Here is a 14,174-nt window from a genome sequence, read left to right on the forward strand (position 1 = left end):
TAGATGAAATTATTGTTTACAGAAACAATTGAATCAGAATGAATAAATTATTATAAATAACAGAATGTTGTAATTTATAATTCGGAAAACACTTTTGGTACAAGTAATTATGAATTACAATGATAATTTTTATAAGTGACATATTTTATTAATATGTTGATTTTTAATGGTTAAAAATACATTTTATAAAAAAGATGCCATGAAATGTGTCACATGTGACATATTGACAAAATCACAAATAAAATGGACTCATCCATTTTATGTGAGTGTACCGAAATAATTGGAGGGAGTTAGTGGAAATTGTGTTAATTATTTAAGTATAAAACACAATGATAAAAGCTAACTAGTAGGCATGCAAAACCTAAGCTTTTGAGAAGAGCAAAAAGAAAAGGTATTGGGCATCCTACCCAAGCCTAATTTTCGGCCACTCCACAAGAAAAGAGAGAAGAGCTTTTCTCTTAGATGATGATTCATTCTTCCCATCCAATTTTCTAGTGTAAGAAAATTCATCAAAAACTCTCTACAATTTAAGATAATTCTAGAGAAATAAAACTCACAAAATTACTCCATCTCTTGACCGAAATTTTCAAGAGCAAAATTACAATTTATTTTGTATCAATTTTATAGCAAAAACTAATATTATTACTAGATCTAAATAATATTGGTTATTAAGATGTATTCCTTGGGTATATGCTTTTGGGAGGGATTCTACACTTGAATCCTTGTTCTTCCAATTGGAGAGCTCAAGAACAAGTGACTAGGTGAACTCACTTGTGCCCATAAATCCGAAAATCACATGGTGAGATATAGATTTTTCCATCTCTTTAATTAATGTTTGCATGCATAAGTTTCACCTTTAATTTTATGACAAATTAATTTATACATATATGAGTATGTTAGTATGTATATAGATCTACATTTCCTTCAAAAATGGGACAAGCCTAGGCCATGAGACACCTCCAACATCTTGCTACATCAACCGAAATAAATGGTCCGGTATATCATCAGGTTCCCAAACGACCACCTGCTGAGTTTGGTTCACTCCAACATTAGCTAGCTAGTCTGCACACGCATTTGCTTCTCTATAGATATGGTGGATATCGACTTTCTCTGGATGATCATTGAGGAAACATTTGCATATTTGGGAAAGGTGAGCATGAGCGGAAGGTAACATATCCACCGCTTTCAACAAATTAATGATAAGTTGAGAATCCGTTTGAATAACAAGCCGGTGAAAAGAGCTCTCCTTTAATTGAGACTTTTTAAATAAGAATAGTTATGAGTTTGAGTCACTTTTAGTTGTGACATTGTAAATAACAAATCAGTTGTAATGGGCTGAGTTAAAAAAGTTTAATTCATGCCAGTTTTACCAAATCTTTTTATGTACATAATATGGAGTGTTATTACCCTTTTGTTTTAATGAATTGGTATCCACTTCTTCCGTTCCAATTATTTGTTTATTTTTTTACTAGTGTAAGTCCCGTGCATGCATGCACGGTTTTTTAGATCGGGATGTTAGAGAAGTTAGCAAATAAAGATGGTAAATTTAAAGCGAATTTAAATATTTTCATACTATGGATAAGAGATATTAAGTTAAAGTGGAATAATATATATTTATTCGTAAGTTTGTATGTAGTATTAGAAGCTAAAACTCTCTGTGAATATCTTCATATACAATGGCACAATGCCAATTAAAATTACGTAAAACATTTAGCAGAGAATATATGAATTTTCATTTTTATAAAATTTAGATTAAATATATTATTACAAAATGACCTACACGAAATGTTATTAATTACGGAGTAGCAATTTATTGTACTGCAATCATGTTTCATATGTAGACTAATATATGATATAATATTAACATCATATAAATCAGATGTAAGATTCAACTTTTAGAATAATGACAAATTGACAATTTATAGCCCTTGACTCCTTACTAAAATAGTTGAGCGGGAAAACTTAGATTAAGACTTATTCTTTTAGTCCCGGGAGATGAAAAAAATGAACTTGAAAATTAATCAAGAGAATTAAGTGAAGTCAAGAAATGTGTATTATATTTTTTTAACACAAAAATAAATGATTTCAATTTATACATTTTATCAAATAATTATCTTGATTTTTTTTTATGAAACTAATAATATTTTTATAGTTTTTGTTTATACATGGTAATTATGTGTTAAATTATTCTCTAATACTTCGTATATAATAATAACACTAATAAAAGATTTAGGAATTTATAATTTTTTGATTTATATCAGTTTTGTTTTATTTTAGATAAATGATTACAATTCAGAGTTTAGAAAAGATTATATAGTGATTAAATATTATATAAAAGAAAAAAATAATGAAGGAAAGACTTGTTTCCATATTAAGTGAGATTACTTTTGGGGGAAAACATTTGAGAATTTTTATTCTCTTAGTATATAGGAGGATTCTTTATATGAAGGAAAGGCCTGTAAATTTTCATAATTTTTGGACTTGTTATGCTCGAAAAATGAATTTTTCATTATTAAATTCGGATTTAGGTGAAAAATAGGTTAATATGAGTTAAATTTCGAATCTGGTCATAGAAATTTAATATGTGGTCACATGAAATTTTACAAGATGTGTGTAAAATAATTGGCTATAAAGAAGTCTTTTTGCATGATTTATGGATTTTTGAAGAAAAATAGCATAAATAGTGACATTATTAGTGTAAAATTAATAAAACATAATCTATGACTTGGGAAAAACGTCTAATGTTGCATTTTATTATCTTTTTCAGATCTAAAATTGAAAAGTTAATGAATATAATTTTTCCATGATTTTATGATTATTTTAGTTAAAACCGATAAACCGCAACATTGTTTTTCCGAAAAAAAATTTCGAAATTTTTAACCTAAGATTTTGAACATTATGAGTGTCATGGTATTTTTCCAGAATGTTCATGAGTTTAAATTTCAAATTTTGAATTTATTTGAAATTTTGTGATTTATTTGAAGTTTATAGCTTATTTTTGTAATTTTTGGTCCATTTATGAACAATTTTATAAAATATGGGTTAATTATGGTCAAATTATTAGTGAAGACTAAATTTTGAGTCCTAAGAGGTTAGGGTAATTAACTTATGCATAAATATGAATTTATGTAATTTTTGTGATTATAAAATGTTGAAATCACGCAAATCCGTAAAAACCGAGTAATATACGATATTGGCTAATTAAAGGCGATTTAGCATAAAATTGAGCATGTTCATACATATTATAATGCTGCATTTTCTTTATGATTGTCATAATTTTAATTTATGTAATTTTGAATTATGTAATTTTACTTAGTATGGCCTTAGATTTTAATTGTTATTTCCCGAAATGTATGGGAATATCGATTCGGTTGTAATTTTTATTGTGATCTCGTATCACCGTTTTGTAATTTAATAGATTTATTTTATTTTAAGTTACAAATGTATAATAGGAAATTATGTAATTTATTATGTAATTTTATTCATTCCGGAGTTCCCAAAGACGGATTTCTTCAAGAATGGCGATACATAAAGACGGTGTTACCTCGAGATGCGTGCCACAACCGAAGTTCAAGGGACCAATGGAGTTGGTTTCCGAATTTGTAATAGTTAAATAGTTTTTCTATTTTAGGAAAGGCCATACTAGGATTTATTTATTTTTATGCTTGCATTTTATTTTATGTCACATGCATCGCTAAATCGCCATAACTAAACATGCATTGTCATTTTATCGAGTTTATCGACCGTGTCAATTATAATTATCGTAGTTCACCGCTTTAGTTCACTTAAAACGTGATAGATAATAAATTGACATGACCTCTCGCTAAAATAAACAATTGAGACATAGCCTTACAAAATAGTAGAAACCATGAAAACCTATTTCGCGAGGGAGTGCACTCGGCTACCCCGGGGTACAAACCTTGTTACGTAGGGGAAGTGGGTGATAAATGTCTATCCACCGAATTCATGTTGATGAGGGTTGAATCGGCTACCCCGTGCCTAAGTTGATGTGGGTTTGGATAATGGACACATTTATTCGAAATTTGGATTGAACTCAACAAAAGTTATTGATAAGGGTTGCATCGGCTACCCCGTGCCCTTGTTGATGTGTTTTGGGCTATAGATAAACATTAGAGTAATTTTATCGACCAAGAGTTCTAAAAGTAGAATCGATTAAAAGGTTAATCCACCGAGTTATATTGATAAAGGTTGCATCGGCTACCCCGTGCCTAAGTTGATATGAATTTGGATCTTGGAATCATTTATCATAGTTGGGTAGAGGTCACTATGTAAATGCTTTACTTGTTATTTACAAGTATTTATAAAACGATAAATGTTAAGTTTTCCACTATTCCGTTGTTATATTGTTCTATTTCTTTACCACAATTCATATACGATATCATTTCGATTCAAAACTCCATTAAAACATCGTAACTAAAGACAAATATGAATTTGCTTCTAAAACCTCAAATGAACCATTGCTAAGGATCTCTGTAAAGAGTATAGATTAAAGTTATTCATTATCAAACAGGTTTTTGATTTTTGACTAACACATCTACTTACAATGGATTATTTTTCATGTACTTAAATGAATTAAGTACCTTGAAGCGATAAATTGTTTTGGTAATTAGTTTTGTCAAGAATTCGTAATTGACCAAAATAACGCAACCACTTCAATGAAAGTTTTAAGACTAAAACGAACAAATGAAGAGTGAATCTTCATGAATTCAATTTTGCTTCTCAGAGCAAAGACTCATTGAATTAAGTGGGAGCATTCTCTTAAACCGTTAAGATGAGGACGAGGTTCAAGAAGTAAGGATTATAATGGAATTGATACAAGGTAATGTTAAAGGTAAAGTTGTTGAGAATGACGATACTAAACCTATCAATCCCAACCGATAGAGTTTCCATTGTCTTAAATGTTGGACACGAGAAAGGAAACTACCCCAAATTATTGAAGAATCAACAAGTTAGTTGTGGGACATCTAATGGGACCTTCTTCTTTAAATGTTTATTTGATTAAACATAAATTTTGCTAGTACCACTTCGTCAATATTAGAAACCAGTGGAGGTTTTCATCATTGTATTCGACACATAAGATGATTAGAATATGACGACTAGCAACAATAATGTCGAGAGATAGAGTAATTGTGTACTCAATCTAGTTTTTGGATTTAAAGTTGTACTTAATTGTGACTATTAAGTGCATAAACTCTAAATAAGAATATAAATTTGTTGAAGATACAAAGAGGTTTCACTTTTGTGACCCTATACACCACGATTTGATGTATGGCTAGCCCATCATCAAGGTGATTATATTCTAAACCAAACTAGAATGATATATATATCATGAAGATGATGCAAGACTCAAATTGGTAACCCAAGATTAAACCTTAAAATTTTGGAATAATGAACGCAAAGAGTTATCGAGTACTCTTGAAACCATTAGATTGTTAATGGTATATGCGTATCTTGTATTCAAAGCAAGATGTCTCGTGCCTTTTGGTTGAAAAGGAGATCGAGGTTATAAATCATTGATCCATAATAGGTTGATCATTCTCTTTTACCAACGATTTAAGTTGACGCTAGTGTGTTCACTTAATAAGGTAAATAGAGAAATCTTTGAAGAAGTTCAAGAGTTCAAGGAATCACGATTTAGTCGTGATGGGATTATCAAAGTGAAGACTTTGATATAAGCCAAAGGAAATGTGATATAGTATCACAAGTTAATCTCTCTTAGCACGCATAATGAAATAATATGTGGATGGATAAGAAATCAAACGCTATTTGATATGGTTTGGACTTCAATCAAGTTACTTTGAGTTACTTGATCCTTTTGGGGATTTTATCATTTTTGTCTAAATTATTTTTCCACTAAATCGAATCATATGAGATATGAAATGGTAAGAGCACCATGGTTGTAAGTTTTCACAAGAAACAAATGCTCATTTTTCCCTTTTTCAATTATCACGAGTACACCGGGTTTGTGGCTCGTGAAGCTGTCTTTCTAAAATACAAGTTTATTTCTAGAAGACAGAATGGGAGAAAATTATTCAAGAGCCACAAAGAATGTTATGTCGCAAGAAACTGGTCTTTCTTGGCTACATGAGACGTTTTGTGTAAAATATTGTTTCTTTAAAACCTAGAAGGTTAAATTCGTCACTTGTCAAAAATGATGAATTCATGCTACTTTTAAGAAAGTAAAGAGCTTATAACTTACAAAAGAAATTGTTTGATTCAAGTTGATTACTTCTAGAAAGTAATGAACATATGACTTACATAAGAGTGTTTAAGTCACAACTCAATACAAGGCTTAGAGTCATGAAAATCCGAATCAAAAGGGCTTGATTAGTGACAAAGGGTTTTGCACTAATAAAGAGATATTTCAAAGCAAGATTGGTTGCAAAGGGTTTTTGCACTAATTGAAATGATTAAGTCTATTTGGATCTTCTTAGGGATTGTGTTTCATTATGAGGATATGCATACAGCAAGTGAATCTAAAACCCACTTCTTCAATAGAAGGAATGTATTCAATACATGTCATGAGTTTTATGGATTCTTGCAATCCTAAGATAATGTGAAACTTAAGAGAGGATCTTAAGTAGGACATCAATGAGTTGGAATCAACATTTTGATCATGTGATAAAACATTTCTCGATAAGTCGAGAAGTTGTGTTTATACATGGAGTTTAGTGGGAGTTACGGAATTTTTAATTAGTCCGATATGTGGATGACATATTGATCGTTGAGAATGATTTAAGACTTTTGGAGTATTATAATACATCTTGAATATCCGGATTTATGAAGATAAATCCACATGATATTAGCGTCAGTAAGAAGTCTTATGTTGATAAGATTCATGACTAGTTCAATTAAATTGAACATATTTGATTGATTTCATTTGCTTCCGCTGCCGAATCAATTAAAAAGAAATGATGTGTAACACTTCATATGCTTTGAGTATGATGAATTGTTTTCAAAATCGAATTTAAGTAATCTTTACCAAGTAAGCTATAAAGATTACCCTTAAGTGCATGCATAAGCATTAAGGAAGTAAAGCAAAGTGTTTATGATGCAATTTTGTGTAAGGGTGTTACACAAGTGACAATTGACAATTGAGGTTGCGCATGGTTTAAACAAAACCATAATCAAAACACATTAGGATGGTTAAAATACCATTATGGCTATGTTAATTAAGAAGTAGATTTTCTAGAATCGTTCTAGGTAATAAAGAACAATGAGAGATATTTATAACGGAAATTGAGTACACTTGCAATCATGAGATGTGCAAGAAGGATGAGTCCCGCACACTGTGAAAACAGTGGGAGCTATTCTAAGGCTAGAGGGCCTATGTCTTGATTGGATCTCGACACATACTCAGAAAGTTTTGTAATGCAAATGTATACATTACAAAGGAAAACGAGTATGTAGTAAGGTTGAGTAAGGTACAAGAAGTTGATAAAACCTACTAACCAAAGCCTTCTCAAAGGCTAAACATGATGAGTCATGCCATTTCAACTGAATTGAAATAAACAACTACATACAAGATCAAATTAGATTGTAGAACATGAAATAGTAATCAAGCATTGACTATTCGTATGTGATAATCGCATTTGTCGTTCGAGTTTCACTTTAAAACTCTTTTATTATACCTTGTTACATCCAAACGGGTTGTAGATACAATTGAACCCCGTTAAAGTGAACACGGATTAGCATGGTATTCGCCCATAGTCACTTGTATGAGGTGACGTCTCGAAGTGACTAGAGTGTGATGCGATTGATGGCAAGTTCAAATGCCATAGAGTCATGTGAGATGACTAGTCGATCACATAGGCAGACTGTTAGGAACTTTTTGTCGGGCCTAATGACCGCTTATAGAGTTCTGGCAAATTTATATAGCCTGGTCGTGGCGAGAGCTGCTATAGTATTCTAATGAGTCGATTCTTTTGACTAAAGACTATTCACCTAAGATGGCTTAGTTTCAGATTAACTTTGATTTGTGTTACTACGACCTTCGTAAATGGGGTCAAATGGGCATATTTTAAGTTATGATGGCTGTGGCTAGTCGAAGGGAATAAGTGCGATAGGAATTGTCCACCCCCTTGTCAGGGTTATAACAATATCTCAGGGCCACTCGAGGAGTAATGAACTGGAAATGCGTGGCCACGCTCGGAAGGTATCTATGTAATACTCCGTATTTATAAGTCTTGGGGTACTCTATCGAGTAGGCCTTACTCTGTCGAGTAAGGGTAAGTTGCGTTTTAGAAAAGTTTCTGACCTGTAGGGTACTCTATCAAGTAGCCTTAGGTACTCGATAGAGTAAGGGGGTACTCTATCAAGTAGCCTTAGGTACTCGATAGAGTAAGGGGGTACTCTATCAAGTAGCCTTAGGCACTCGATAGAGTAAGGGGGTACTCTATCAAGTAGCCTTAGGCACTCGATCGAGTAAGGGGGTACTCGATCGAGTACCTTGGGTACTCGATCGAGTGTCCGGTTTTACGGGGTGTTTTCTCGGGTTTTGTTAATTATGCGATTAAGGTATTTAAACATAGTCGTCATTGTTTTAAATCACTTTTACAAAACCTAAAACCCTGTTTAAGAGAGAAAGCAACCAGTTCATCTTCCTAATCGCATTCTTAGCAATTCCCGGAGTTCGGACGGTCAGTTCTTGTCGTTGATTATACCGTTGAGTTCCTTGCGTCGAGGGTAAGATCTATGTACCCTTTTTATTGTCTTTCCTTTAATTTGATTAAACCCTAATTTTGGGATTTGGGGGTTTTTGTGTAGATTGTGATTCGGTAGTGTTTGTATGTTTGTATGATAGGAGGAGGTTTTGTAGAAGAGCCTTTTTGATACAGCTGTAGAGACCGTCTGATAATTATGCTTTCCAGGTAGGATTTCCTACTCAGTATTAGTCCCATAATGGGATATTGGTGATGTGCTGTAATTAGTTGTTTGATATGATGATTGTGATTGTGATTGTGATTGTGATTGTGATTGGTTTCTATGGTTCTCGAGATGCGTTCTCGGCTGAGTGGGGTCACTTGCGGGAGTGACTTCACGCCCTAGTTTCGCCCTTCGTGGAACCCGCCACGGAAGGGGATGTGCACATTAATGGGACAGGGTTATCGCTCGGTATGATGAGCGGGGCTTAGGTGGGAACGGCTGCGGTCCCCCAGCGGGTGGTAGTCCGGTGGACGATCGGTGATTGAGATTATTGGAATTGGTGTGGTTGTGTGTGTGACATGATTAAGTCGTCTGTTTATCTTATTGTTGATGTATATTGAGTTGTGTGATTAGTACTGACCCCGTTTAAATGTTTTAAAAGCGTGGTTATCCATTCGGGGTGGTGAGCGATTGCTTAGCAGGTATATCTTGGATACGCGTGGGATCTAGCTGGGGATGGAGTCATCACATATCGGAGTCTTTAGTCTTCCCATTTGTGTTTGTTAGGACAGTTCCTTTCGGTTGGTTTATAGTTTGAGAACAGTTGTATTTTGCTTACAGTTGGTTTTGTTATGTAATCGCTAAAACTTATTTAGTAAAGTATGTTTCTTCATTGTCTTATGATTATCATGCCTCGGGTAACCGAGATGGTAGCATCCTCATACCTGAGTGGTCCTGGTAAGGCACTTGGAGTATGGGGGTGTTACAAATGGTATCAGAGCGACGATCCTGAAACCTGTAACCAATGAATCTAATGAATCTAGGGAGTCAATTAAAATGAACCCGGAGTAAAGGTTGTAGGAGCTAATGCAAAGACTTAGGAGACGTCCTAAAGTCGCGAACTCGCCCTACAATTTTGAACCGGTCACCATGGGATATGTGTCGGGATCGTTATGTGCATATTGTGTGCTGTGTGTATCTATGTAGTAGTATGTTGCATGAATTGATGATGATGACGTGAATTATATGTTGGTTGATTGTAAAGCATGAAAGTCTAATGATTGATACGTGTAATTTGGCATGTTATAATTATGTAAGGAAAAGTGTTTTGTCTATATATATATATATATATATATATATATATATATATATATATATATATATATATATATATATATATATATATATATATATATATATAAAGCGATGTGTAAGTATACATGTTGTTGCTGTCGTGTTGAGTAAAAGTATAGAAGGTTGGGAGTGTGAATTGAACATGTGCTGGGTGAATATGTTGAACGAATATGGTGGGTAAATATGTGGTATGATGGATGAATTAGTGGGAAAAGATGAATCATCGTGGTGTGATAACATGGTTCCGATTAAGCATGTTATATAATGAAAATTATTTTATAATGTTGTTATGCTAGTAACATGTGAATAGGGGACTTGATGTCATGTATTTGTGATTTTGTTTACGAAAAGTGATAGAATAAAAACATGTGGGTAAGTCATAATTGGCAAGTTAGATAAATTATGTGCATGATGAATGTTGTTGCTTGGCTTTTGAAGATAGTAACATATGATTATGAATACTGGTTTTATGAGTTTTGGACTGGTTTTGTTTGCTTGGTTGTTGTTTAAGCTATTTGGAAGTAAAAATCAAATAGTTATGTCGTCGATTACTGACAAAGTTGTCTTTAAACTGTTATAACTTGAGATGCATAAATGATTTTGATGTGATTCCAATTGGAGGTGATAGATTGTCCTTTTACGATTCTAACGATAGGTCACACGCCCAAAACGACCAAGAAATGAGTGAGTTATGGCTGTTTTACGAAAACTGGACAGTGCTGAGAATTAGGGTACTCGATCGAGTATCCTCGGTACTCGATCGAGTAAGGGGGCACTCGATCGAGTACGTTAGTTACTCGATCGAGTAGCCCTGGTGATTTGTTTTACGTGCTTCTAATCTTGACCTACTCGATCGAGTAAGTCCCTTACTCGATCGAGTGGCCTGTACTCGATCTAGTGACCCCTATTTTGGGTCATATGTTTATCTTTTGACTTCGTTGCATATTATGTTTAATTCAAAGTGGTCATTTTGCTTCTTTATGCATTGTTTTACATGTATGTTGGTCTTGACGCGTAAGTTACCCAATTTTGTGGTGTAAAGAGTGGCACCTATGATGAGTATGAGTTCGGTGGGGAGGACATGATTTATATGTGTTGGGATTAGTAAGACTTAATTGAGGCATAGAGCATGTTGTGTGAGACGAGATGAGTGACAAGATTGTATGTTGAGTAATGAAAATGTAAGTGAATGTGGGCAAGGCATGATGTAAGTTTAAGGAACGTGAGAATGAAAAGATTGAAAGAAAGGATGTGGATAGTAGCAACCTGAGATGTATAATAAATTATGGAGGGAGATGGCTAGAAATAGTGTTGAGTAAGAACATATGTAATGAAAGGTCGTTTGGAAATAGTGGTATATAGCGAACTTAATGGGACATGTCGCGACGTGGATTTGCAGGTAGTGACTGAGTTTGGAAATTTGTGTTATCGAGAGACGAAACCTTTGTGTGATTTCCTTGGGTAATTAACGGTATTAAAGGAATTATGATTTCTAGAGATGTAAAAAGGGAGATGCAATTGTTTGAACATTAAACGTTGATTCTATGGATAGATTAGTGGCAAGTGTGAGTGATAGCATAATAAGAGAAGATCCATGGTAAGAAAGAGTGGGATGATGTCGGTAGAAAATAATGGAATTTGAGTTTTGGAGCAACGAAAGGGTAATTGGATTTCTAAAGAGTTAGCTAGAAGGAATAAGGAGTTGAACTATTAATTGGTATTATTGAGTGTAAAGAGAAAAGAAGGATAAAAAGTAAGGTGAGGAAAATATTCAGGAGTTATGTGATATAAAGGTAAGGAATCATCGAAATGTGTGATATTATCATGAGGATGTTAGTTAATGGTTATATGGGAGCTTCAGGACAACATGTTTAATAATGAGTTTCGAGAAATTAAGGAAAGTAAGAAGTTAGTAGAATATCCGCATGATATGAGATTTTGGTGGAAAAATGGATGATGATTCAATTAAGGAAAATATTGGGAAGAATGTTGAGGTAATTTTGTTCATGGATTCGATGTTCGTTGTTTGGGATGTTAACCAAAGATAGAAAAGAAATCATGATGTTTAGAGAAGAGTGAAGAGGTTTGATGTCCTGGGACAAAGTGGTAGTGTTATGGTCTTTGACTAGTGGTTAAGGTTAAGGGTATATTAGAAAAGTGGCAATTCTAAAGAGGCTGATTTTGAAAAGATTTGAATTGATAAAAGTATGGTTGTCGGGAAGTATAAGACATAGTCTTAGGAGGTGGTTTCTCATAATGAGTGTTATTTTGTATGGTTATGTATGGCGAAGGTCTTTGGTGATGCGAATGGAAGAATGTGATGAGGGGCATGCGAGTTAAGCTCGGACAACAGGTAACCTTTGTTGAGTGGTAACTTACGTGGTCAGGATTGACTAGTTGGTTGTGATTACGGGTCTATGATATGTGTAAATGTTTGTGCGAGGTTCTGACCTCACAAGAAGTGGTATGGTGTGATAATTATAAAGTTGTTTTATGAATGTTCTGTAATATATATGTTGGACACGGTAATTTAATTGAATGATATCCAAAAAGGTAATAATTTGATTAATTTGACATGGCTAGTTATAATTTTATGTGTATTAATAACACATGTGTATTCCGTGAAATGGTAGAGATGATGTTCATGAGATGCTTATCTGTTTAATTCATATAATATGTTGCGTTGTGATTGAGTAAAGTGGATTTGAGTAAGTTTTCTTGTCCGAAAGGTTATTTCCGAGTCAGTATTTATGGAATTGTATGTAGCTGTGATGTCTATCGATGTGGTTGTGGTGCCTCCGGTGGTGATCCGGACACGGTATTTAGTATTGTGATGCGGGTATTTTCGCATTGTGGTGTGGCTGTTGGTGGCGGTGTTGTGATGCCGTCACCGGTTGTGGTGGAGTAGGCGGGATGATTATGATACGAGTTTTGAAAGTGCATACCGAGTTATACATAGATTGTTGTTTTGTTTCTTTGTTATTCTTTGTGAGTTTTGGTTGAACATGTAGACAGTTGTCTTGCTTATTGATGTTTTCTTTACCAAGTTAAGTTAAGAATGAGGTAGAGTATGATATGAAATAGAGTTGAATATGTTTTCGTTGTTGTCATGGTATAGTGATGTTCTATTGATGGGACACGGTTGTGAGAGGTTGTTCTGATAATTTTGATCTTGTTCTAGATAAGGCTTTAGTAGACATGGTAATGGAAAATGATTCGTGGAACATGTGTTGTAATGATCTGAAAGCGGCAGGTAGTTCATAATCTTTTGTTGGGACGGTGAGTGTAGGGTGTTGGGGGAATTAGTGTCATATTAAGTTATGTATGAGTTTTGCGGTAATGAAGGAAAGAACTTGAGGATCTAGTGTGAGTATAAGTAACGAGTGCGGATCGGGAGTTATGCTTCTGGAAGATAAATGCTTTACATAGCGAGGTATGTTGGTTTGCAGTGATAATGGAGAGTTAGTATGGTGATTTTGCTACGAGCCTTATGGTATAGGTTAGGGGTGTGCAGATTGATTTGAAGTATGAGAACTGTTGAAGTAAGAGAGCCTTGAGAAATAGGAGTGATTATGGAAATGAGGTTATAGGCAGTTATCTTTGACATATGGTGGTGATGAGGATAGTGAGATAATATAGCTAAGGGTTTAGTATTAGTGAGTTACGAGGACGTAACATTTGTCTTAAGAGGAGTAGGATGCAATAAAAGAGAGTTTCATGGTGGTGCATGCGGTAATATAATTGGAAGTAGAGTGTTAGCGTAGCGTAAAGGAGGGATTTGTTTTGTGGACAATACTTATAAAAGGCCATGGCCGTGCTTGTAGTACTGTGATGCTTCGGAGTATGAGAATATTTTATATAATGTTGACAGTTGGAGGATGGTGTTATGAGTCTGAGTAAACTTCGAGGACGAAGTCCCTTTTAAGGGTGGTAGAATGTAACATTCCGTTTGATGTCTATGAGTGTCTTGATTTTGGATTTGATAGTGGATGATATTATGGAGCTAGCAGTGTTAGTGGATGGTGGTTGGTTATGTATGAAGTTGGTGTCGTGAGAGATATATATGTGGTGAATACGATATCGTGAGTCATGTTAAGGAAGTAAACATAGTTGGTGGAGTGGGTGTTAAGAGTTCATGTTTTATGTTTGGTCGA

The sequence above is a fragment of the Silene latifolia genome, chromosome X (assembly GCF_048544455.1).
Source record: "Silene latifolia isolate original U9 population chromosome X, ASM4854445v1, whole genome shotgun sequence".
Classification (NCBI taxonomy): domain Eukaryota; kingdom Viridiplantae; phylum Streptophyta; class Magnoliopsida; order Caryophyllales; family Caryophyllaceae; genus Silene; species Silene latifolia.